Below are 23729 nucleotides of genomic sequence, written 5' to 3'. Positions count from 1 at the left end.
AAGAATTTCATGTATTGGTAAGATTAATGGATTACCCCTTTGCCTCATATCAAACTAATCTTATGTTATCATCTTTTTTTATTGTGCGCCCTTCCTTTCCGGGGGTTTGATTAATGTGGGATTTAATGCAGACACTCACGAATATGCACACAACCTCACCCTGTGAATAGACGTACATAGTCCTACCCCTATGAGCATCTTGGAGACTTTACAAAACGATCTTGAGATTAACAAAGTCACAACGAAGGTTGTCTCTCTGTTAACAGGCTATACCACTGAAAGAAGAGCTCATTACCTTAAAATAAGTCTAGGACAATATGAGCACCCTGCTGAGTCCATGACTTGAATCCAAACTGGTAGGTTTGATTAAAGAACCTAACCATGGTAGGTTTGACTAAAGAACCTAACCAACCTGAGCTATGTGTTTCTTATTTCAATATTAAAGTTGTTTGTGCTCTGCACAATATCATTTCTTTAAGTCAAATCAAATTAATGGAAGAATTTGTTATGTTTTTGTAATTTGGAGGTATGACTTTGATATTGTCAATTTTTGTTTTTATATGCTTTTAAATTCTTGATTTACCCTCAATTTTGTGAAATAAAACCTTCTAAGAACCGACGACGACGATGATGGTCCCAATCTTTAATGTTTTGTAAGTTCAGGACATATTTAATATTACTAATTTTAAATTTTATATGTTTTGAATTTATGTCTTGTGCTGCTTGTAGTGTTCTAGGAAAAATAAGCTTCTAATTAGACGACTGGCCCATTGTCTGTTTATGGATGGGGTCACCTTTTTGAGTGATTGTCCTCGGGTTTTCAATCGAATTCTCCTTGCATCCTAGTGAAAATATTCTGAGTGATTTTTTTCTTTCCATCACTCAAGTTAGGATTACTACTAATGTCACGTGGCTTCATTCTCTTGGCTTCAAAAATCCGAGTGATAGAATCAAATTTTTTAGTCGATTGTTACCTTTCGACTTGTTCTCGAGTGTTTGGAGTGCGAGGAACCAAGTTGATCTGCTGGCTGCTGCTGAAGTTGGGCTCCCATGGCTTGAGTTTGTAAGTCATCCCTGTACCCGGCGTTGAGCATGCACACAAATTTCTATTTCTCTTCACAGGTCTGCTGCTGCATGATCGATTGATCGTGCCATTCACAGAACAGTCGGGGATGGAGTACTTGTCAGCGCAGGAAGTTCGATTACCTATAAAAAAATGATGAATAATTAAAGAAAAATAAAAAAACATGTTCCATTGCCGGGATTTGAACCCGGGGTCGCCTGGGTGAAAGCCAGGTATCCTAACCGGACTAGACGACAATGGAATGATGTTTAGTGTCGATACAATTTCTTCTTATCGAATAGAAGAACTCCATTTCGTATTTCCGGAGCCTCCATCCAGTAGCATCTTTGGTCACGCCTTGTCCCAAATTATTACTCATTATAACTTTTTAGATACATAGAGTTTATCATGAATTTAAACATACTATATATCTAGGTGTATAGCAAAATTTATAGACTTCGAAAAACCAACACGGCCAATAATTTAGGATGGAGAGAGTAGTTTCTAGAATTCACAAGACAATGCTCGATGGGTCAATCACAATTAATATTTTAAATAGCGGGCTATTGGAGTTTGGGGCATGGTCCTCAAACCATTATTAGCGCTACTATATCCTCTTATTGCCGGCTATAGCATGCGATTTTTTAATGTAGTGGTTGTAGCTGTAGCTCTGCAAAATTTCTATAGCGTAGTTATAACTTATAGTACTGCTATTTCCCACTATTTAAAATATTGGTGCCCCTATATATTTTGTTGTTAATGGGTATTTTACCGTAGGTCCGAAGGATGCTCGCCGTATAATAATCCAATCAAAATTATATAAAATATCCAGTATATAGCAAAGGAGCACACAAGATCGAAGAAATTAAGATTATTATATTAAAAAGGAGGAGTGCATGCCCCTATTAGCTAGCATTAACAATGGCGGCCGGCACATAATGGCAAACACAGAGAGCGATCGAACTGATCCATGATCCCCTCATGTCTCGGAGTCCAGCGAGCTGACTCCGAGCGCTTTCACCAGGCTCAGCAGGTTCTCGTGCGACGACCCGCCACGGCCGGCGGCGGCCCCCGCCTCGGCCTTCCACCTCGCCGCGCTCCTCCGGACCTCCTCGCTCCCCATCGCGCCGTTCACGAGCTCGGCGACCCGCTCCCTCCTGACCTCGGCGTCCCGCCGGCGCCTGACGCCCCACACCTCGCACGCGTACTTGCAGATGGTGAGCTGGTCCGCGAACACCGGCCAGCACACCGTCGGCACGCCGGCGGCGAGCCCCTCGCACGTGGAGTTCCACCCGCTGTGCGTCAGGAAGCACCCCACGGCGCGGTGCCGCAGCACGGCAGCACCCGCTCCTGCGGGCATCACGCGGCCACGCGGCGCCGCGCCGCCGTCTCCGCGAGGAACGCCGGCGGCAGCGCGGCCGGCCCGCCGCCGCCGGGGACGAGGTCCTCCCTGACGACCCACAGGAACGGGCGGCCCGTCGCCGCGAGCCCCCACGCGAACTCCGCGAGCTGGGCGGCCGTGAGCACCGTGAGGCTGCCGAAGTTGGCGTACACGACGGAGCCCGGCTCCTGCGCGTCCAGCCAGGCCAGGCACTCGGTGTCCTGCTTCCACAGGCTCAGGTCGATCAAGTCGCCGCCGCCGGCGGCGTCGCCGTGGTGGCCCCGGCGGAGCATGGTGCCCAGCGGCCCGACGGTGTAGATGCGCGGGTACTCGGCGCGGAGGGCGGTGAGGACGTCGGCCTCGAGGGCGTCGAAGGTGTTGATGACGAGGGCGCCGGCCTTGTTGTCCTCGGTGATGTTGAACCACAGGCCGAAGTCGTCGGGGTCTCGGTGGTGCGGACGAAGGTCGAGACGTCGCCGAGGCTGATCGGCGGCATGCCGGGATCCAGTCGCTGATCGTCTTCTCCAGGTAACCGTTCGTCAGGCAGCTCTCATCTGCAAGATGAGAGAAAGACTAGTTATTCGGTGAACACATAGACGTTGTTTGGTAAGGCAGCCTGATAATTACTACGTCTTAGTTTGAATAGAATGATCACGTTTGCTGGCTCTTGATGCGACCTACTACCTTGTAGTTGTACTAGTTTATAATAACTTCCAAATTGAAAGGTATTTTGGTGACGAAAAAGTAGTTCAAATCTGAAAACATGCTCTGGGAACTATCATCCATAAAGTCATAGTTTGCATTAAGAGATGAGTGTGTCTCCTCGTCAATCAATTGACAAATTGTTTATCTGTCAATCACCGGTGGTAACCACGGCTTCCCATGCTGCTATGTCATTTTTATTTTCCAGGCCCACTTTACACTGTTGAGCACTGTTAAGAAGCCGTTAGTCATTACCACTTGGGGTCTTGCTGTTCTGTTGGAGGCCTGTTAAGAGGCTGTTGTTACCAGCCCGGCACATGACATTGAGGCATGGAACCCAGTAATATTTTGTTTGTAACTTTGTTTTGCCAAATAAAATACAAACACTGTATACAGTATACATAACAACTACCAGACATCAGTTTTTCACATTCCATGTCTATTCTACATACAACAAACTGTACCAGGTAGCAAAAAAAATTCACCATTCAATAGCTCTGTATATATTGTTCTTCACCATTCCATAGCTAACGAGGTGCCCTCACACGACGTGAACTGCTGCCTAACAATTGGAACCTTACATGAGATATTTCAGGAAAAAAGTTACAAATTTGCTACAATTATTATCATAACCGAGATATAAAGAGAGTAATTCTTTGGAGTTGAATCATGAGTTTTTCATTTGACCAACCTGAAAAGGGAGCAAGAAATAAAATAAACAAGCCAATTCTTCGTGAAGAAAACAATTGGCAAAAATAGTGTTAGTAAATTGTTCAACACATGGAAATCAAATTAAAACAATTAAGCATCATTTGCCATTTGAAACCATGCAAAACCACATAGGGCTATATGAATACATATGACTATTCTACACATACCAAAAGAGTGTTACCTACTATCACACATCCGAGCACACCAAAATCCATAAAAGATGGCACATGAATGTCTAATTGAATAAAAATTACACTAGTCTTGTTCCAAAAATTATACAACTTCTAACATACTAAAATAGTTGTTTATGAAGTAATTAAGCTCGTAACTTAATACAGTTACTTAAATAGTCTCGGATTTCAAGCAAACATACTTAACACAAGACAAATTATTTTAGGACTACTATTTATGCGCTATGTATGTAACTAGCTAGGTATCTCAAGAATAATTGGCACGAATGATAAATTGACCTTTGCATAGGAAGACTTTTACTAAATGGTTTTCATACATATAAGTAAACTAAACAGCAAGTTATAAGGGCTAGTAGAACAGAATCCCAATAATTTGATCGTATTCGTACACTAGAATTGCTAAATATACACAAGTTGTAAGATTTGAATAAGCAGGCTAATAAATTTTCTTTGTTGCATCCAAGGCAATTAATTCTCATAGCTAGGACTACCTGTGGATACAGATGAATCTGTGGTTCAATCGAATAGGAAAAAGGAAGACTTACTGGATGAACCATGTGCAAAAATTAGCAGTCAAAGTTTATTTCACTTGCTGGTGTAAAAAAGGAAGGTCAATCAAGGGCGCATGGAAGCTGCACCCTGCATCTGCAGGCCCGTTTACGCTATGAAACAAAGTGGAGCAGCCGGCTATGTAGTTGTCTCTGGGACTGCACCTTGAACTCCCTGTGCACATACACAAACACATGTAAAATGCCACATATTTTGTTAATCACTTTAAGATACAGTTAATGAAAATACCAAATATAACAATGATATGAACATTCCACATAATCATAATTAAAAGATTTAGATTTTGTTTAATCAAGAAAAATTTACACTAAAGAATGTTAAAACTGTAGTATCTGGTATACTGATTAATTGAAACCAAATAACACGAATACTTGTTTCAATCACACATTACAAAACTAAAAAATAATAATGAAATGAGATGTTTTTTCATTTATCTGAATAATATCAAAATGCCTAAACAAAAAAGTTACATGTAAAATTTGTAGTAAAAAATCCACAGAAACAAAAAATAAAAGAAAGTTACAGGTAAATTTGTAGTAAAAAAATCCAAAAAACAAAAAATAAAAGGAAATTAGAGGTAAAATTTGTAGTAAAAAAATCCACAAAAACAATAAATGAAAAAATTACAGCCTTGTGGGCTATTTTATGTCTTTTTAGCCATCTAGAAGGCAAACAAAAAGTTCAAACACATAATAAATAAAAATAGTTACATGTAAATTTTTTAGGCTGACAACAAAGTTGCAAGTAAAGTTTTTTGCTAGCCAATATTTATAACAACTAAATAAAATCCACGATGCACATCTATTTGTGTGTGCCCTCTATATGTGCACATCAATTAATGGCTTCTGATCTAGCACGAGCCATGCATTGCAAGCGTTGCAATTGGATATGCTGCAGGAACATGACAAGTCCTGACTAGTCCCATGCAGTAGGATGCTGCTGAAATGCAAGGTGAGCCTTGGACATATACCTGACCATATGTCGGGTCGGGTCGGGTCACTTCGGGTCTCGGGTCAAAAAATGTTGGCCCATGCCCGGCCCATGACATGGTCGGGTCGGGTCGGGTTCGGGTTGGGTCGGGTTGGCCCGCAATTTTGTGTGTAATTTTCGGGTTGGATCGGTTTTTTCTGAGTTTCGAGTCAAATATTTCGGCCCGTACCCGACCCGTCAGTTGGTCGCGTCGGGTTTTTTTCGGTCGGGTTTATCGGGTCGGGTGGCCCGTGGAAGCAGTGTTAGTTGGACACATACACTACCCAACCTAGCTACCTAAAACAAAAGTTCAAAGGCATTGCACAACAGCAAGAAAACATTTCCCTAATCGTACTAAAAATACTAGTTTGGAACAAAAAGGAATGATATTAACAGTTCCCTAATCCTACAAACAGTTCAACGTTAAATCACACCGTACTAAGAAAATCATAGCATTAGTCATCTATAAACAAGTATGACGCTAACCCATCATTGATAGCTTGGAATAAAAGGGGATTTGTTGCCTATAAATTTTGCTTCTACAAATGCACAGCACAAGGCTCCCCTGATCCTAACTGTAACATAGCTGATCTAAGAAAAATTTTTAGACTTTAAATCTATATTAAGTTAAATCCCACAATCGCAAAGGCACATGACCACATCAGTTTGGTCCTTTTAATGGTGCCATCGGAAAAGGACCAAAATAAAAGGCTTTTGAAAAACCAAAGTAACTAGCTAATATGCCATCTATTTCAGACCGAAGAAAAATTGACATTGTAAACACAGAACAAATAACAGCTACAATATACTGTTACAATAACGAAATTGCCACCACATATCATTAGTAAGACAGCAAACTAACAGCAGTTTTAACTTGATAGATAGTTCATCACAAAAGTTGTTAGATGCTAACATGACCAATGCTTATTTGTAGAATATATTGTAAAACCACAAATATTACCTATAACAAAACAAGGCAGTATATTAAAAGAATAACTAATAGTAGAGTCTATTGAGCAGTCGACAATGGAACTAGTAGACCAACAATTGAACACAAGAAGACCACATGTTCTGACCACAAAATCAGCAAAACCACAGCCCGGGGCACAAACCAGTGAGAAATGCACATATCGACCCCTACCGAAGCACTAATCGAACCATCACTAGACAATAAAGCAACCTAATCGCCATGCAAAGACAATATAGTCATTGACACCTTAAAAACAAACAAATCAGAGAACCCAAAAATTTAGCACTAGCCTATCATAAGGAGGTGATCCCCCTGCCGGGAAACATGGCACAACTCTGACAGGAAATCGCACTCACCTGCAGCGAGCCTGACTGCTGCATCAGCCAGGAAACAACGCTTGCCCGCCGGGGATCTACGTCGCCGCCGGGGAGCGGCGTGCCAAGGTCCTACTTGCTAGGGCCGCCGCGGATCTCGACGCCGACACTCTTGCCACAGCATACTCCCATCGACCCTAGCTGGCCCCCACGTTGTTGATGGCGCATACCCGCCGCAGCAGCTCTAGCTCCTCTCTCCCAAATCTCTTTTGTTCACGTGAAGATGGGGAACAGACGGGAGCGCGTGCCGAGACCCGGTAACAAGTAAACAGGGCCAAAACTCATGGACGCAGACCCAATTAGATGGTTAACACACAAGTCAATCTCCTCCTTTCAGTGCTGATCCAACGAGCCACCGCGTCGATTGACAGATAAACAAAATTTCAACTGATTGAGGAGGAGTAAATCTGTTAAGAGATATAATTTTCCGTAACTTTTCCATATCAAGATCATCTTCATTTGAAAGAGCTAGCTACTATTTTTTTAAAACTCACCCATATATGGATGGACTAATTTTGGCACTATGCATGTGTAAAAATGCAAAAATTCATAAACCTATGGTCTTTGCAAGACTTCGTCCGGCCGTCCGCCATAAATTATTACTCGTTTTAGCTTTTTTAAATTTGTACACTTTACTATGCACCTAGATATAATACATATATAGATGTGTAGGAAAATCTACAAATCTTGAAAAATTAAAATGACTAATAATTTGGAAAGAAAGGAGTAACGGTCAAGCTCGGAGCATAAGTAGAATTTGAAAACAATAAAAGCTAGCATCTGCATACACAACAAAAGACCTTTACTTTATGCGGCAAAGCAAGTTGCTCTCAGAAAATTGAAGTATACGCAACTGGCCAATAAGATATTAAAACTTGATCCAAGAAAACGGATAGTTTTTTTTTTTTTGCTGTGAGTAAGGTATATATCAGTAAGCTTTTGATTCAACCAGTCCTAGATCACGGGTCCCAATCTAACATATCGATCATTTGCAAAAGCGTCTAGACATGAATTTTGTTTTGCTATTTGAATTTGAATGTAAGAATGAACAGAAGACTGAGTCATAGATTTAGGCCAGGAAATCATTTTTATTTATGACATTGATTCAATAACAGTTTGAGAGCTCAATTTAAAAATGTAAATTAAATTCACAATGATCCAGGAGAAAGTTTTCCCATACCGTACCCTTTTATTTCTCTTTTTTTCATTTTAATTTAACCTAGCAGGTGTTTGGACTTCGGATAGAGTGGAATTGCGGAAACATTATTTGTAATTCAATTGAAATTGACAAAATCCAAGTGAGTGTGGAGTACCTTTGAGTGGCAGGTAGCCTCCCTCCTTGAGCTCCCGGAGCTTCATGTGGCCCATGAGCGCCGCCGCGCTGCTGCCCCAGAGCACCATGCTGGGGACGCCGAGCTCCCGCGCCACCTCCAGCGCGAAGCTCATGAGCGACGTCGGCAGCACGCACGTCACGGGCGGCACGCCGGGCACGCCGCCGCGGAGCCGCGCGACGAGCTCCCTCAGCGGCGCCGCGCACCGGTGGGTGGTGGCCTTGCACAGGCCGAGGTCGTAGTCCTGCTCGTCCCGGTCGGCGTCCACCAGCCCGTCCGGGATTGTCTCGACCCGGAACGGCGGAACCCCTCGCGCCGGCGCGCGGCGCCCTCGGCGGCCGCCTCCGCGCGGCGGAGGTTGTGCTCGGTGACGACGAAGGTGATGAAGACGCCGTGGCGGCCCAGCAGCTGGGCCAGCTGCAGCGCCGGGTTGATGTTGCCGGGGCCAGGGTATGGCACCACCACGGCGTGCGGGCGCTGCGGGCCTGCGGCGTTGCCATTCCTGGTGGCTGCTAAGGCCTTGTCCAACGGTGCTGGCGACGTCAGGAGAGATGATCTGGAAACGAGTAAAAGAAGGAAAATAACTTGCTGCGCTTCATGGTATACACGCTGCCACACTCAGCATTTGGGAAAGCACCCCATGCACTAGCGGCGGGTTTCTCGCTAGCGAGGCCAGTTTTGCAACGTTTATCAATTAAAAATTTAATTTAGCTGGCGACATCTCCAGTTTTTGGAGGAGGCCTAAGCTTAAGCTAGCTGCTGCTGCTCACGTGCGCACGCTTGGTGAGATGGCTTCGATCTGTGCTTATCCTGCCATGATTCCAATCAATCACTTCTTAATCAGTTCAAACGAGGGGCAAGGACGCCCCGAGATTAATTGGGGCGCGGCCGTCGCGAATGCCGAGGCAAGCATGGAGGGCTTACCAAGAGATGCCCTGCACACATTTAATTTTACATCATGGGCTTATGGCCGGCTGCTGTACTACAATTTTCTATTGCCTCGTCCAATTATAGTTAGACCATCCGGCCCGAGGCCCGTGGGTCGGCCGAAGGCCCGATTTTTTGGTCCAGCACAGGCTCAGCCCGACATCAAGTTAATAGGGCCCGAGCCGGCCCAACACGATCGTCGTGTCGTGCCTGGGCTGAAGCCTCGGCATGTGGGCTGGCTCGGCCCAGCCCGAGTAAGCCTCGGCCCAACCAAGCATGTGGGCCGGCCCGAGCATAAGAGGCACGCTAAGGCCCATAAGCTTGATTAATTTCATGTATATGTATATTTGAATGTGTACTCCCTCCGTCCCAAAATACTAGTCATTCTGGGATTCAAAATTTATCCCAAAAAACAAGTCACCCTACCATATTTAGAAAGTGCATGTGCATACAAGAATCAATTAGTGCCAAATATGGATAATATATAGAGGCAAACATGGTCATTTTATATTCTTATTAATTTGTCTTAGAATTCCTAGGATGACTTGTTGAGTATGTGCGAATAAAAGTGTTTAAATTTGAGAATGTGTTAAGATTTTGATAAATTTTTTTTTGTCAAATTTGAAATTTTGAGATAATTTTGCATTAAAGAAGAGGTTAATGGCTACATGGGCTCACGGACGGACCCGGCCCGCAGAGCCCGTATAGGATATCGGGCGGGCCAGGCACGGATAACAGGCCTACGGGCCGTGCCTGGGCTGAGACCCCGGCATGTGGGCCGGGCCAGCCCGACACGGATAAGTAATCGGACCAATCGAGTTCGGCTGAGAGATGGGCCCGAGCCATGCCGGGCCGGGCAGTAGGGATGACAATGGATCGGGTAAGATGCGGGTAGAGCAAATACCCGCCCGCGACAATACCCGAAACTATAAGATATACTCGTACCCGCGAAGTCTAGCGGGTAAAATTTTATACCCGTACCCGGGTCAGGTTTCGGGTACCCATCGGGTGTTTTAATAATAACATAAATAACATATCATTTGGGCGTATTAACAAGCATATTTTGGATTTATCATTCCATATATGCGAACACAAAGCATTAGTAAACAATAGAGAACTAAACGGATCATCTTGCACTATTTTTTCTTATTTTCAGCATATATTTTGTAGTTGAATGTAAGTACATGCGTTCACTACCAATAATAAACAAAATGTCAAAGTCATTTTTACATCTATTGCACAATCTTACTATCCGTTTATTTAGTTCATACAATCACAAGAAAATGAGAATGATATGAGTTCACTAGATTATTTTTTGTCATGTTAAAGTCATGTGAATGATATGAGTTCACTAGATTATTTTTTGTATTTCGAGTACCCGTTGGGTACCCGCAGGTAAAAACTTTTAGCCGCGCTAAACCCGCGGGTGAAATTCTCACTATTGGAAAAACGCACATTCGTCCGCGGCCGTTAGTACCGGTCACAACTTTGGCCGATACTAACGTGCAAATTTAGTACCGGGCCAAAGAAACAGTGGCCCTGGGAGCCTATTAGTACCGGCTGGTGGCTCCAGCCGGCACTAAAGTGCTCCACCGACAGGCTCTGACCTCCGCCTGCAACGGCTAGTGACAATTTAGTACCGGCTGGAGCCACCAGCCGGTACTAAATGGCCGCCAGGAAACTTAGTACCGGCTGGTGGCTCCAGCCGGTACTAAATGTGGCGCGTTAGTACCGGCTCGAGCCACCAGCCGATACTAATGCGCCCACTATAAATTGTCGCCTTCTTTCTCCCCGAGCCCGAGCCAGTGCCATTTCACCACAGAAGCTCGAGCTCGGGGTTGTTCTTCCCCTTAGAGAGTTGCTGCCATTTGTTCTAGTTTTAGAGAGTGTTCTAGTCATCCAAGTGCGCCAAAGGTTTGCAACTTCATCCTCTTCTTCATTGATAGTCTTTATTCTTCGTTTTATGCTCTATAGTTAGAGAAATTTGTGACTTTTGGAAATAGTGAGGATGAGCATTATTTTTTTGATTTATGCAATGATTTGAGATATATAGAACCGATGACTTGAATGTGGGAGTAGATTTATTGGCTAGGTTGAATATGGAAAATTTATAGACATATTTTTCAATCATTTTCTATATATTAGAAATGACCGTAGCACATTTTTTATTTTTAAATTCAGATGAGCATGTGGACAATATAAATTTTTAGAATGAGTGTAGACAAAGCATGTGATTGTAGTAGATATGACCATAATGTGGATAGTTAATTTTTTATAATGAATTGATGAAAGAATTATAATAGATTTTTTTATTATGAATTGATTATTTTGACACTCTAGTGATGTATTTATTCAGGCTCACATTGAAACCATCTAGAAGCTAAAAAAATCTTTATTTCGAACAAGTATACGTTGTTAATCTGCATCCAACAGTGATGACACTACCTTTCGGAGATACACGATGCGCTATATGGATGTCGCGAATCGGCAATGAAATTGTGAAGTTCTTTTCCACTGAATGAAATTGCTTATCCAACGAGAATATATTATTTGTAGATGGATCGACAATGGATGTACGGCCATCATTGCACAATGGATTGGATTAACGGTCTTAAAACTTTTCTCGATGCTGCTGAGGCCCACAAGTCGTCGAAAGGTTTCATGTTCTGTCCATGCCGCATTTGCCGAAATCAAAAGGAGATCTCAAGAAGACATACTCTATATGTTCACCTTTTCGAAAAGGGTTTCATGGATAACTATACTCTTTGGACCAAGCATGGTGAACCTGGAGTTCCGATGGAGGATAATGAAGAAAATAATGATGATGATAACATCCCAGACTAGGCTCACTTGTATGAAACGGGTGTCTTTGAAGCTAAACCAATGCATGAGGCAGAAGCAAATGCTACAGAAGAACAACAACCACCTGACGAACTAGGTCAGGTTTTAGTCGATGCACACAGAGACGCTGAAACTTTGAAGGAGTCAAGGAAGTTGAAGAAGATGTTGGAGGATCACAAGAAAATATTATATCCAGATTGCAATCAATGGTTAAAAAACTTGGGCACCACACTGGAAATGCTGCAGTGGAAGACAGCTAATGGTGTTTCAGATAAGGGATTTGAGGAGCTACTAAGACTTGTAAGGAAGATGCTTCCAGAGAGGAACGAACTGCCCCCAACAACTTACGAAGCAAAAAAGGTTGTTTGCCCTCTTGGGTTGGACATACAGAAGATTCATGCATGTCCTAACGATTGTATCCTCTATCGCGGTGAATACGAGGATCTGGATGCATGTCCTGTCTTTGACGCAAAGTGGTATAAGATCAGGCAAAATGATCCTGGTGATGTCGATGGTGAGCCCGCAAGGAAAAAAGTACCGACTAAGGTGATGTGGTATTTTCCGATAAGACCAAGCTTGAAGCGCTTATTCAGAAACAAAACAAATGCTAAGTTGATGCGGTGGCACAAAGAAGAGCGTAAGCAAGATCAGCTGAATAGATGGGTCTCAGTGGAGAAACGTGGATAGACAATTCCCAGATTTTGATAGGGACCCAAGGAACATAAGATTTGGTTTAAGTACAAATGGAATGAATACATTCGGTGAGTGGGGGAGCAGTCACAGGACATGCCTGTGACCCTTTGTATGTTTAACCTTCATTCTTGGCTATGCATGAAGAGGAAGTATATATTGGTGCCGGCGCTTATCCAAGGCCACAAACAACCTGGCAACGATATTGATGTATACCTAAGATCGTTGGTTGATGAGCTTTTATTGTTGTGGAATCCAGAAGGTGTACGTGTGTGGGACAAGTACAAACAAGAGAATTTCGACCTCCGAGTATTGCATTTCATAACCATCAACGATTGGCCTGCACTTAGCAACCTGTCCGGGCAGTCGAACAAGGGATATCAGGCCTGCACTCATTACTTAGATGAAACCGACAGCTTGTACCTGAAAAATTCTCGGAAGGTCGTCTATATGGACCATCGTCGATTTCTGCCCCTCAAACACCCCTTGAGAAGAAAAAGGAAACATTTCAAAGGGGAACCGGAAACTCGTGCTAAGCCTATGTTCTGTGACGGAAAGCATGTTTTCTCGATGATAAAGGATGTTCATGTAGTGTTCAGAAAGGGTCGCGGCAGCCAACCAGTTCCGAATGATGAAAATGGCCATGCACCGATGTGGAAGAAGAAGTCTATATTATGGGAGCTACCTTATTGGGAAGCCTTGGAGGTCCGCAACGCAATTGACGTCATGCACCTGACAAAGAATCTTTGCGTGAATGTACTATGTTTCCTTGGTACTTATGGCCAGGGAAAAGATACACTCGAAGCAAGACGCGACCAGAAAGAAATGAAACAACGAGAAGATCTTCAACCTGAGAAGAGAGAGATGGGACAACACTATTTACGTCTTGCTAGCTACACTCTCAGTAAAGAGGAGAAGCAAAGCATGTTTGATTGCTTGAACAGTATAAAGGTACCGTCCGGGTGCTCGTCAAATATACAAGGAAGATTAAACATGAAGGAAAAAAAGTTCACAAATTTAAAGTCTCATGACTGACACGTCCTGATGACACAATTGCTTCCAGTTGTGTTGAGGGGTATTCTACCGTATAATGTTAGATTGGCAATCGTGAAGTTATGTGCTTTCCTCAACGAAATTTCACAGAAGGCAATCGATCCGGAGAAGCTCATACGACTACAGAATGATGTTGTGCAATGCCTTGTCAGCTTTGAGATGGTGTTTCCACCTTCGTTCTTTAATATTATGACACATCTCTTTGTTTATATTGTCAAAGAGATAAATATTCTGGGACATGTATTCCTGCACAACATGTTCCCTTTCGAGAGATACATGTCAGTTCTTAAGAAGTATGTTCGCAATTGTTCTCGACCAGAAGGTTGTATCGCCAAGGGCTATGGAACAAAGGAGGTCATTGAGTTTTGTGTTGACTTTATCGATGATCTTAATCCAATAGGGGTCCCGATGTCACGCCACGAGGGGAGATTGAACGGAAAGGGCATACTAGGGAAGAAATCTAATATGCGCATCCCAGATAATGAATTCTGCAAAGCAAACTTCACAGTTCTACAAAATTCGACCCTCGTGTCTCCATATATGGATGAGCACATGAATATCGTAAGGTTTGAAAACCCAGGGAAGCCTGAGGTCTGGATTACTAGGCATCACATTGATAACTTTGCTGTTTGGCTTAGAGCAAAGTTGATGGGTGACGGCATGATTGCAGAGCAACTTCAATGGCTGGCAAGGGGCCCATCAATGAAAATCATGCAGTGCCAAGGGTACAAGATTAATGGGTATACATTTTACACAAGAGCTCAAGACGAAAAGAGCACCAACCAAAATAGCGGTGTGCGTATAGGCGCAATAGGCAATGATGGAAATAAGGATAGCTACTTCGGAGTCATAGAGGAGATATGGGAACTAGAATATGGGCCTTTAATGATTCCTTTGTTTTGGTGCTAATGGGTGAACCGAGCTGGAGTCGGCATAACGATAGACCGGCATGGGATGACAATTGTGGACTTCAAAAAATTTGGATATAAAGATGAACCATTCGTCCTAGCCAAGGATTTCGCACAGGTGTTATACGTGAAGGACATGTCAAGCAAGCCTAGGAAAAATTCAGTCAAGTCCGACGACGAGCCAAAACGCCACATAGTTCTTCCAGGAAAATGAAAAATCATTGGAGTTGAGGATATTTCGGACAAGTCAGAAGACTTTGAACAATTTGATGACCGTCCTCCGTTCTCGGTTGATGTTGACCCAAGCATCTTGTTAGCTAAAGAGGACGCTCCTTATTTACGCCGCGATCATGACCAAGGGACGTTCGTCAAAAAGAAAATTGCAAATGTTCCATTAAATAATGTTGAGTTATAGTATTGTGTATCCATTATGTTTTACTTTATTGTTAATTTCGTTAAGTAATTTTTGTAATATATATTAGCATTTTCATGAATTTTTTGTGATCATAAATAATATATTAGCACAAGTAATATCAATTAGTAGCCAAAGAATGTTACCATAAGTAATATATAATACCAAAGGGATGTTACCATTTTTCTTGATCTAAATAACATATATTAGCATTTTCATGAATTTTTTAAATATATGTTACACACCAGAAACATATAAAAGGAAAATGACACAAATTTTTATACGCATAAACATATTCTACATATTTTTGTTAATGAAAAGTATTATACAATAATTTTGCATGTTCAAAATATTATATCGTTCTATTTTAAATTAAATTATCAATTTTTTACCCATTAGAAATGCATAATCCATTACCAAAAACAATGGCAGCAAAATATAAAAAATTTTGTTTCAGTACCAGGCCAAGGCTTTGCCCGGTACTAAACTGCCTCCACGAAATTTTCCCGCCGCTGGAGACAGTTTAATACCGGGCAGAGCCTTGGCCCGGTACTAAAGTGATCAGATTAGTACCGGGCCGTGGCTGCGCCCAGTACTAAATGCCCCCAGGAGGCAATTTAGTACCAGGCGCAACCACGGCCCGGTACTAATCTACCGCACCTATATAACCCAGCACTTAAATCGATTTCCCCATTCGCCCTCTCGATCTCACTCCCTTGCTCACGTCGTCGTCGCCGCCGCCGTCCCGCGACCGCCGCTGCTGCAGGAGGTCCTCCCGACGACCTCCGCCGCCGGACCTCCACACCGAGCGCGCCCCTGCACGCCGACCCACGGCGCGCGTCGCCCTCGCCGGTACCTGCCTCGACGCCGCCCGGCCGCGCGCGCCCTCGACCGCCGCCGCTTCTTGCTTCCTCTACCGCTGCGTCCTCGTCGCCGCCCCACCGCCCCGGGCGCCCCCTTCGACGCCGACACGCACCGCGGGACCCGCTTCGGTCGATCGCCCTCGACGGCTGCCGCCCCGACCGCGCGCCGCCCCGCGCCGCCCACCGGCCGCCCTCGACGGCCGCCGCCCCGACCGCGCGCCGCCCCGGACAGCGCGCTGCCCCTGGACCGCCAACGCACCGCCCTCCACCCCCGGACCGCTGGTCCCGCACCACCGGCGCCCCTTCCGCGCGGTAGCCGCCCTACTCGCCGGCCGGCCACGCCCCGCCGCCCCGGTTCGACGCAGGGCAACGTAAGCCCTTGCTGACGTCAGCACTACTACTTGCTGACATCAGTTTTTTTTAATTATTTGGACTATTGTAAGAATTGTAGAAAATAGTTAGGAAATATAGAAAATTGTTAGCAAATATAGAAATTAGTTTGGGAATTATAGAAAATAGTTAGGATTTTTTAATTATGTTGGAAAAGTAAAAAAAACATAGGAAATAAAAGGAGAAAATAGTTAGGAAATTATAAAAATAGGTAGAACACTATAGAAATAGGTAGAAAAATCATAAATAATTTAGAAATTTGTTGGAGGATCATGGAAAATTGTAGAAAATTGCTGGAGAATCGTAGAATCATTTCTTTATTGTCGAAACTTGTTAGAGAATTGTAGAATCATTTCCTTATTGTTGAAAATTGTTGGAAAATTGTATAATCATGTATTATATATATGAGTTTAATATTTTTTATGTTGTTGCAATATGATGTATACCTGATGTATTTCTGATGTATTCATGTTATAAATTTCTCTTATATTCGTGAAAATTTCATATTATCTGCTATATTCATATTATCACGACACATAATTTATTGTTGAAAATTATTGGAAAATTGTATAATCATGTATTATATATATGAGTTTAATATTTTTTATATTATTGCAATATGATGTATACCTGATGTATTTCTGATGTATTCATGTTATAAATTTCTCTTATATTTGTGAAAATTTCATATTATCTGCTGTATTCATATTATCACGACACGTAATTTATTGTTGAAAATTGTTGGAAAATTGTATAATCATGTATTATATATATGAGTTTAATATTTTTTATATTATTGCAATATGATGTATACCTGATGTATTTCTGATGTATTCATGTTATAAATTTCTCTTATATTCGTGAAAATTTCATATTATCTGCTGTATTCATATTATCACGACACATAATTCCATACGTGTCACCCTAAACTCTGTGTATTATTATATGTTTGCATAGGGATCGAGATGGATCCCTTTCAATGTGATTTCGAAGACGACGAGTACGCGCTCCATGAAATGATCCAGGGAGACACCAAGGCCGCAGGGTCTTTCCAAGATGAACAAAACGAGGATGATGGTAGCCAGTATCTCAATGATACTGGTGATGGCGATGCCAAAACTGGGGAAGAAATGCATGTGGAAGATGACATCCCCGAGGTATATGGAATTCGATCACAGAATATGACATACTTATGTATCACAAACGTGTAGTTATATATATACATATATATAATTTCAGGCTTCCGGATCGAAGAGTTCGAAACGTAAACGAGGCTTGAAGAAAAAGATGGAGGGCTGTACGACGATCACCTCGTTGCACCCTGATGGGGAACCCAAGTCTCCCAAGGGGGTTAAGACAACTGTGGTGAATCAGAGCGAATGTTATGTCAGGGAGAACATCCCCATTAGCTTCAAGCTCTGGAAGAAAACCAAAAGCACAGATAATGATGCTGACATCGTCCCTGAAATAGAGAAGCAAATGCTATGAAATGATGTTGAACAACACTTCAGTTTCCCAGAGGACAAAGAAGAAATCTTTAAGGATTGGGTCATGAAGAAGATGGCTATTTCTTTCCAGGCATTCAAGAAGAACTTGAACAAAGACTACATAAAGAAGGGCCGCGTGCCAGACTTCGAGAAGCACTTCAAGAAGCAATGTCCATTTTGGGATGCATTTGTGCAGTACAAACTGTCCGAGACCAACGAGAAAAGGACAACACAAGCCAAAGAGAATCTGAGCAAGAAGATACACTTTCATCATCTTGGGCAAGGAGGTTATTCGTCGGCGATCCCCAAATGGCGGAAAATGGAAGATGACCTCACTGCGAGGGGAATCGTACCGGTGAATTTCGACTGGCCAGAGCGAGCAAAGCATTTCTTCTACGCTCATGGAGGCTCCCTAAACCCGGAAGATGGCTCGCTTATTACTAGCGACGCCATTAGAGAAGCGGCCAACAGGCTGGATGAGGCACTAAAGGCCGTGTCTGAAGGCAGTTTCAAGCCGGACAGAGAGAAAGATGAGCTGACGTACGCTCTCTGGACACCGGAACACACAGGATGTGTGCGAGACCTCATAAACTACACCCATATCTCGCACACATCCTGTGTGTTTCGGTGTCCCGAGAGCGTACGTCAGCTCATCTTTCTCTCTGTCTGGCTTGAAACTGCCTTCGGACACGGCCTTTAGTGCCTCATCTAGCCTGTTGGCCGCTTCTCTTATGGCGTCGCTAGTAATAAGCGAGCCATCTTCCGGGTTTAGGGAGCCTCCATGAGCGTAGAAGAAATGCTTTGCTCGCTGCGGACAGTCGAAAGTCGCCGGTACGATTCCCCTCGCAGTGAGGTCGTCTTCCATTTTCTGCCATTTGGGGATTGCCGTCGAATAACCTCCGTGCCCAAGATGATGAAAGTGTATCTTCTTGCTCGCGTTCTCTTTGGCTTGTGCTGTCCTTTTCTCACTGGTCTCGGACAGTTTGTACTGCACAAATGCATCCCAAAATGGACGTTGCTTCTTGAAGTGCTTCTCGAAGTCTGGCACGTGGCCCTTCTTTATATAGTCTTTGTTCAAGTTCTTCATGAACGTCTGGAAAGAAATAGCCATCTTCTTCATGACCCAATCCTTACAGATTTCTTCTTTGTCCTCTGGGAAACTGAAGTGTTGTTTGACATCTGCCCATAGCATTTGCTTCTCTATTTCAGGGACGATGTCAGCATCATTATCTGTGCTTTTGGTTTTCTTCAAGAGCTTGAAGCTAATGGGGATGTTCTCCCTGACATAACATCCGCACTGATTCACCACAGTCGTCTTAACCCCCTTGGGAGACTTGGGTTCCCCATCCGGGTGCAACGAGGTGATCGTGGTACGGCCCTCCATCTTTTTCTTCGAGCCTCATTTACGTTTCGTGCTCTTCGATCCAGAAGCCTGAAATTATATATATGTATATATATAACTACACGCTTGTGATACATAAGTATGTCATATTCTGTGATCGAATTCCATATACCTCGGGGATGTCATCTTCCACATGCATTTCTTCCCTAGTTTCGGCATCGCCATCACCAGTATCATTGAGATACTGGCTGCCATCATCCTCGTTTTGTTCCTCTTGGAAAGACTCTGCGGCCTCGGTGCCTGCCTGGATCATTTCATGGAGGACGTACTCGTCTTCGAATTCACGTTGAAAGGGATCCATCTCGATCACTATGCAAACATATATAATATGCGGAGTTACGTGTGATACGCGGAGTTATAAATGATGCGGCGTTGTTGTATGGAATTACACAAAATTAAAGCAAAAAAGATAAATTTAGAATTTAAATTTACAAGATGAATACATCATGAAGTGACACACAATCCAACAACAACAAAATTTACATAAAATATGAAAATTATGTAAACTCAGATATAAGTTAAATACATCATAATGCAACAACATGAAAATTATTAAACTCATATATAAGTACATCATATTTTCAACAATAAGTACATGATTCTATGATTTTCCATGATTGTCCAACAAATTTCAACAATAAAAACAGGATTCTACGATTTTCCATCAAATTTCTATGATTTTTCATGATTCTCTAACAATTTTTAACAACAAGTAAATGATTTTACAATTTTTCATATATTTTCTATGATATTCTAGAAAGTCATACAATTTTTGCATAAATTTCTATAATATTAAAATATTTTCTACAACTGCCTATAGTTTTTCTATTATTTTCTACAATTTCCTAACTATTCCCTATAATTTTCTACAATATCCTATAATTTTCTACAATTTTCTATCTAATTCTCTACCTATTTCATATATATTACAACTATTTCTAAAATAATAAAAAATGCTGACGTTAGCACTGAGCAGTGCTGACGTCAGCAAAGGGCTTACGTCAGCCCGCGTGTTCTCCTGGCCGGGGGGTCGGGGCGGGTCGGGCGGCATTGTGCGGTGGTCGGCGCGGGGCGGCACGGGTCGGGGCGGGTCGGGGAGGCAGTGGCGGTCGAGCTCAGGCCGGGGAGGCAGCAGGGCGGCGCGGAGGCGGTCGAGGTCGGGCGCCGGCGACGGGCGGCGTGTGGTCGGCGTCCTGGGGGCCGGGGCGGCGCGGTCGGCGGGTCGGCGTCGAGGTCCGGCGTCGGGTTGGCATCGAAGTCCTGCGCACGCGGCGGGCAGAAGCAAAGGAGGCAGAGGTCGTCGAGAGGCGGCGGCGGCGTCCAGGCCGCAATGGGGATCGACGACGCCCGAGCTCGACGACGCAGCGCGGTGCGGCGGCGGTCGAGGACCAGCGGGACAACGGCACTTCATCGGTCGCGGGACGGCGACGGTCTTGGACGGCGGCGGCGGCGTCGCGCGGGACAGCTGGTGACGGTCGGCGGCGGCCGGCGACGTCGACGAGAGCGAGGGAAATCGAGAGGGACTGAAATCGATCTAAGTCCCAGGCTATTTATAGGGATGGCAGTTTAGTACCGGGCCGTGGCTCCGCCCGGTACTAAACTGGCTCCTAGGCCATTTAGTAGCGGGCGCAACCAAGGCCCGGTACTAAATTGGTGACTTTAGTACCGGGCCAAGGTCCTGCCCAGTACTAAAGTGCTCCATTGGCGGGAAGTTTTCGTGGAGACAGGTTAGTACCGGGCCAAGGCCTTGACTGGTACTAAACCTCCAAAATTATTTATTTGCACCAATTATTTTATTTACGAAATATGCATTTCTATTGTGTAATAAATTGATAAAGGCATTAAAAAATAGAATGATTTAATATTTTGAACATGCAAAAATTTTGTAGGGCACTTTGCATCTTGGAAAATTTTGTTGGGTACTTTGCATCTTGGAAAATTATAGAAAATTGTTTTATTTACATTTTAATTGTTTTTGGTGTGTAACATATTTTAAAAAATCATATAAATGCTAATATAAGTTACTTTTAAAAAAAAAATCAGAAAAATTACACTGAACGAGTAATTAATACATAGGTAAACAATACTAATCTATATTTTATATGATCACAAAATACAAATAAATATTACAAAAATCACTTCATTAAATGACAATAAAATAAAACATAATGGATACACAATACTATGACTCAACATTATTTAATGGAACATTTACAATTTTCTTTTTGACGAACGTCCCTTGGTTGTGATCGCGACGTAAATAAGGAGCGTCCTCTTTGGCTAACAAGATGCTTGGGGTCAACATCAACCGAGAACGGAGGACGGTCATCAAACTGATCAAAGTCTTCTGATTTGTCCGAAATATCCTCAACTCCAATGATTTTTCGTTTTCCTGGAAGAACTATGTGGCGTTTTGGCTCGTCGTCGGACTTGACTGAATTTTTCCTAGGCTTGCTTGACATGTCCTTCACGTATAACACCTGTGCGAAATCCTTGGCTAGGACGAATGGTTCGTCTTTGTATCCAAATTTTTTGAAGTCCACAATTGTCATCCCATGCCGGTCTATCGTTATGCCGACTCCAGCTCGGTTCACCCATTAGCACCAAAACAAAGGAATCATTAAAGGCCCATATTCTAGTTCCCATATCTCCTCTATGACTCCGAAGTAGCTATCCTTATTTCCATCATTGCCTATTGCGCCTATACGCACACCGCTATTTTGGTTGGTGCTCTTTTCGTCTTGAGCTCTTGTGTAAAATGTATACCCATTAATCTTGTACCCTTGGCACTGCATGATTTTCATTGATGGGCCCCTTGCCAGCCATTGAAGTTGCTCTGCAATCATGCCGTCACCCATCAACTTTGCTCTAAGCCAAACAGCAAAGTTATCAATGTGATGCCTAGTAATCCAGACCTCAGGCTTCCCTGGGTTTTCAAACCTTACGATATTCATGTGCTCATCCATATATGGAGACACGAGGGTCGAATTTTGTAGAACTGTGAAGTTTGCTTTGCAGAATTCATTATCTGGGATGTGCATATTAGATTTCTTCCCTAGTATGCCCTTTCCGTTCAATCTCCCCTTGTGGCGTGACATCGGGACCCCTATTGGATTAAGATCATCGATAAAGTCAACACAAAACTCAATGACCTCCTCTGTTCCATAGCCCTTGGCGATACAACCTTCTGGTCGAGAACAATTGCGAACATACTTCTTAAGAACTGACATGTATCTCTCGAAAGGGAACATGTTGTGCAGGAATACAAGTCCCAGAATATTTATCTGTTTGACAATATGAACCAAGAGATGTGTCATAATATTAAAGAACGAAGGTGGAAACACCATCTCAAAGCTGACAAGGCATCGCACAACGTCATTCTGTAGTTGTATGAGCTTCTCTGGATCAATTGCCTTCTGTGAAATTTCGTTGAGGAAAGCACATAACTTCACGATTGCCAATCTAACATTCTCCGGTAGAATACCCCTCAACACAACTGGAAGCAATTGTGTCATCGGGACGTGACAGTCATGAGACTTTAAATTTGTGAACTTTTTTTCCTTCATGTTTAATCTTCCTTGTTTATTTGACGAGTACCCGAACGGTAATTTTATACTGTTCAAGCAATCAAACATGATTTGCTTCTCCTCTTTACTGAGAGTGTAGCTAGCAGGATGTAAATAGTGTTGTCCCTTCTTTCTCTTCTCAGGTTGAAGATCTTCTCGTTGTTTCATTTCTTTCAGGTCGCGTCTTGCTTCGAGTGTATCTTTTCCCTGACCATAAGTACCAAGGAAACCTAGTACATTCACGCAAAGATTCTTTGTCAGGTGCACGACGTCAATTGTGTTGCGGACCTCCAAGGCTTCCCAATAAGGTAGCTCCCACAATATAGACTTCTTCTTCCACATCGGTGCATGGCCATTTTCATCATTCGGAACTGGTTGGCTGCCGCAACCCTTTCCGAACACTACATGAACATCCTTTATCATCGAGTAAACACGCTTTTCGTCACAGAACATAGGCTTAGCACGAGTTTCCAGTTCCCCTTTGAAATGTTTCCTTTTTCTTCTCAAGGGGTGTTTGAGGGGCAGAAATTGACGATGGCCCATATAGATGACCTTCCGAGAATTTTTCAGGTACAAGCTGTCGGTTTCATCTAAGCAATTAGTGCATGCTTGATATCCCTTGTTCGACTGCCAGGACAGGTTGCTAAGTGCAGGCCAATCGTTGATGGTTATGAAAAGCAATGCTTGGAGGTCAAAATTCTCTTGTTTGTACTCGTCCCACACACGTACACCTTCTGGCTTCCACAACAATAAAAGCTCATCAACCAACGGTTTTAGGTACACATCAATATCGTTGCCAGGTTGTTTGTGGCCTTGGATAAGCGCCGGCATCAATATATACGTCCTCTTCATGCATAGCCAAGAAGGAAGGTTAAACATACAAAGGGTCACAGGACATGTACTGTGACTGCTCCCCCACTCACCGAAT

General features: G+C 43.3%; 1 non-coding gene and 1 pseudogene across 1 annotated transcript; both read right to left on the bottom strand.

Annotated features, from left to right (window-relative positions):
* Nucleotides 1–1250: 1250 nt before the first annotated feature.
* On the bottom strand, nt 1251–1325 carry TRNAE-UUC. The gene has a single exon. It is a non-coding gene; the product is annotated as a tRNA-Glu (tRNA).
* A 596-nt stretch (nt 1326–1921) lies between these two features.
* On the bottom strand, nt 1922–19217 carry LOC120677875 (annotated as a pseudogene).
* Nucleotides 19218–23729: the final 4512 nt, after the last annotated feature.

Source organism: Panicum virgatum, chromosome 6N (assembly GCF_016808335.1).
Source record: "Panicum virgatum strain AP13 chromosome 6N, P.virgatum_v5, whole genome shotgun sequence".
In the NCBI taxonomy this organism is placed as follows: Eukaryota; Viridiplantae; Streptophyta; class Magnoliopsida; order Poales; family Poaceae; genus Panicum; species Panicum virgatum.
Note: the sequence above shows the minus strand (reverse complement) of the source record. Positions and strands in the feature narration are given on the sequence as shown.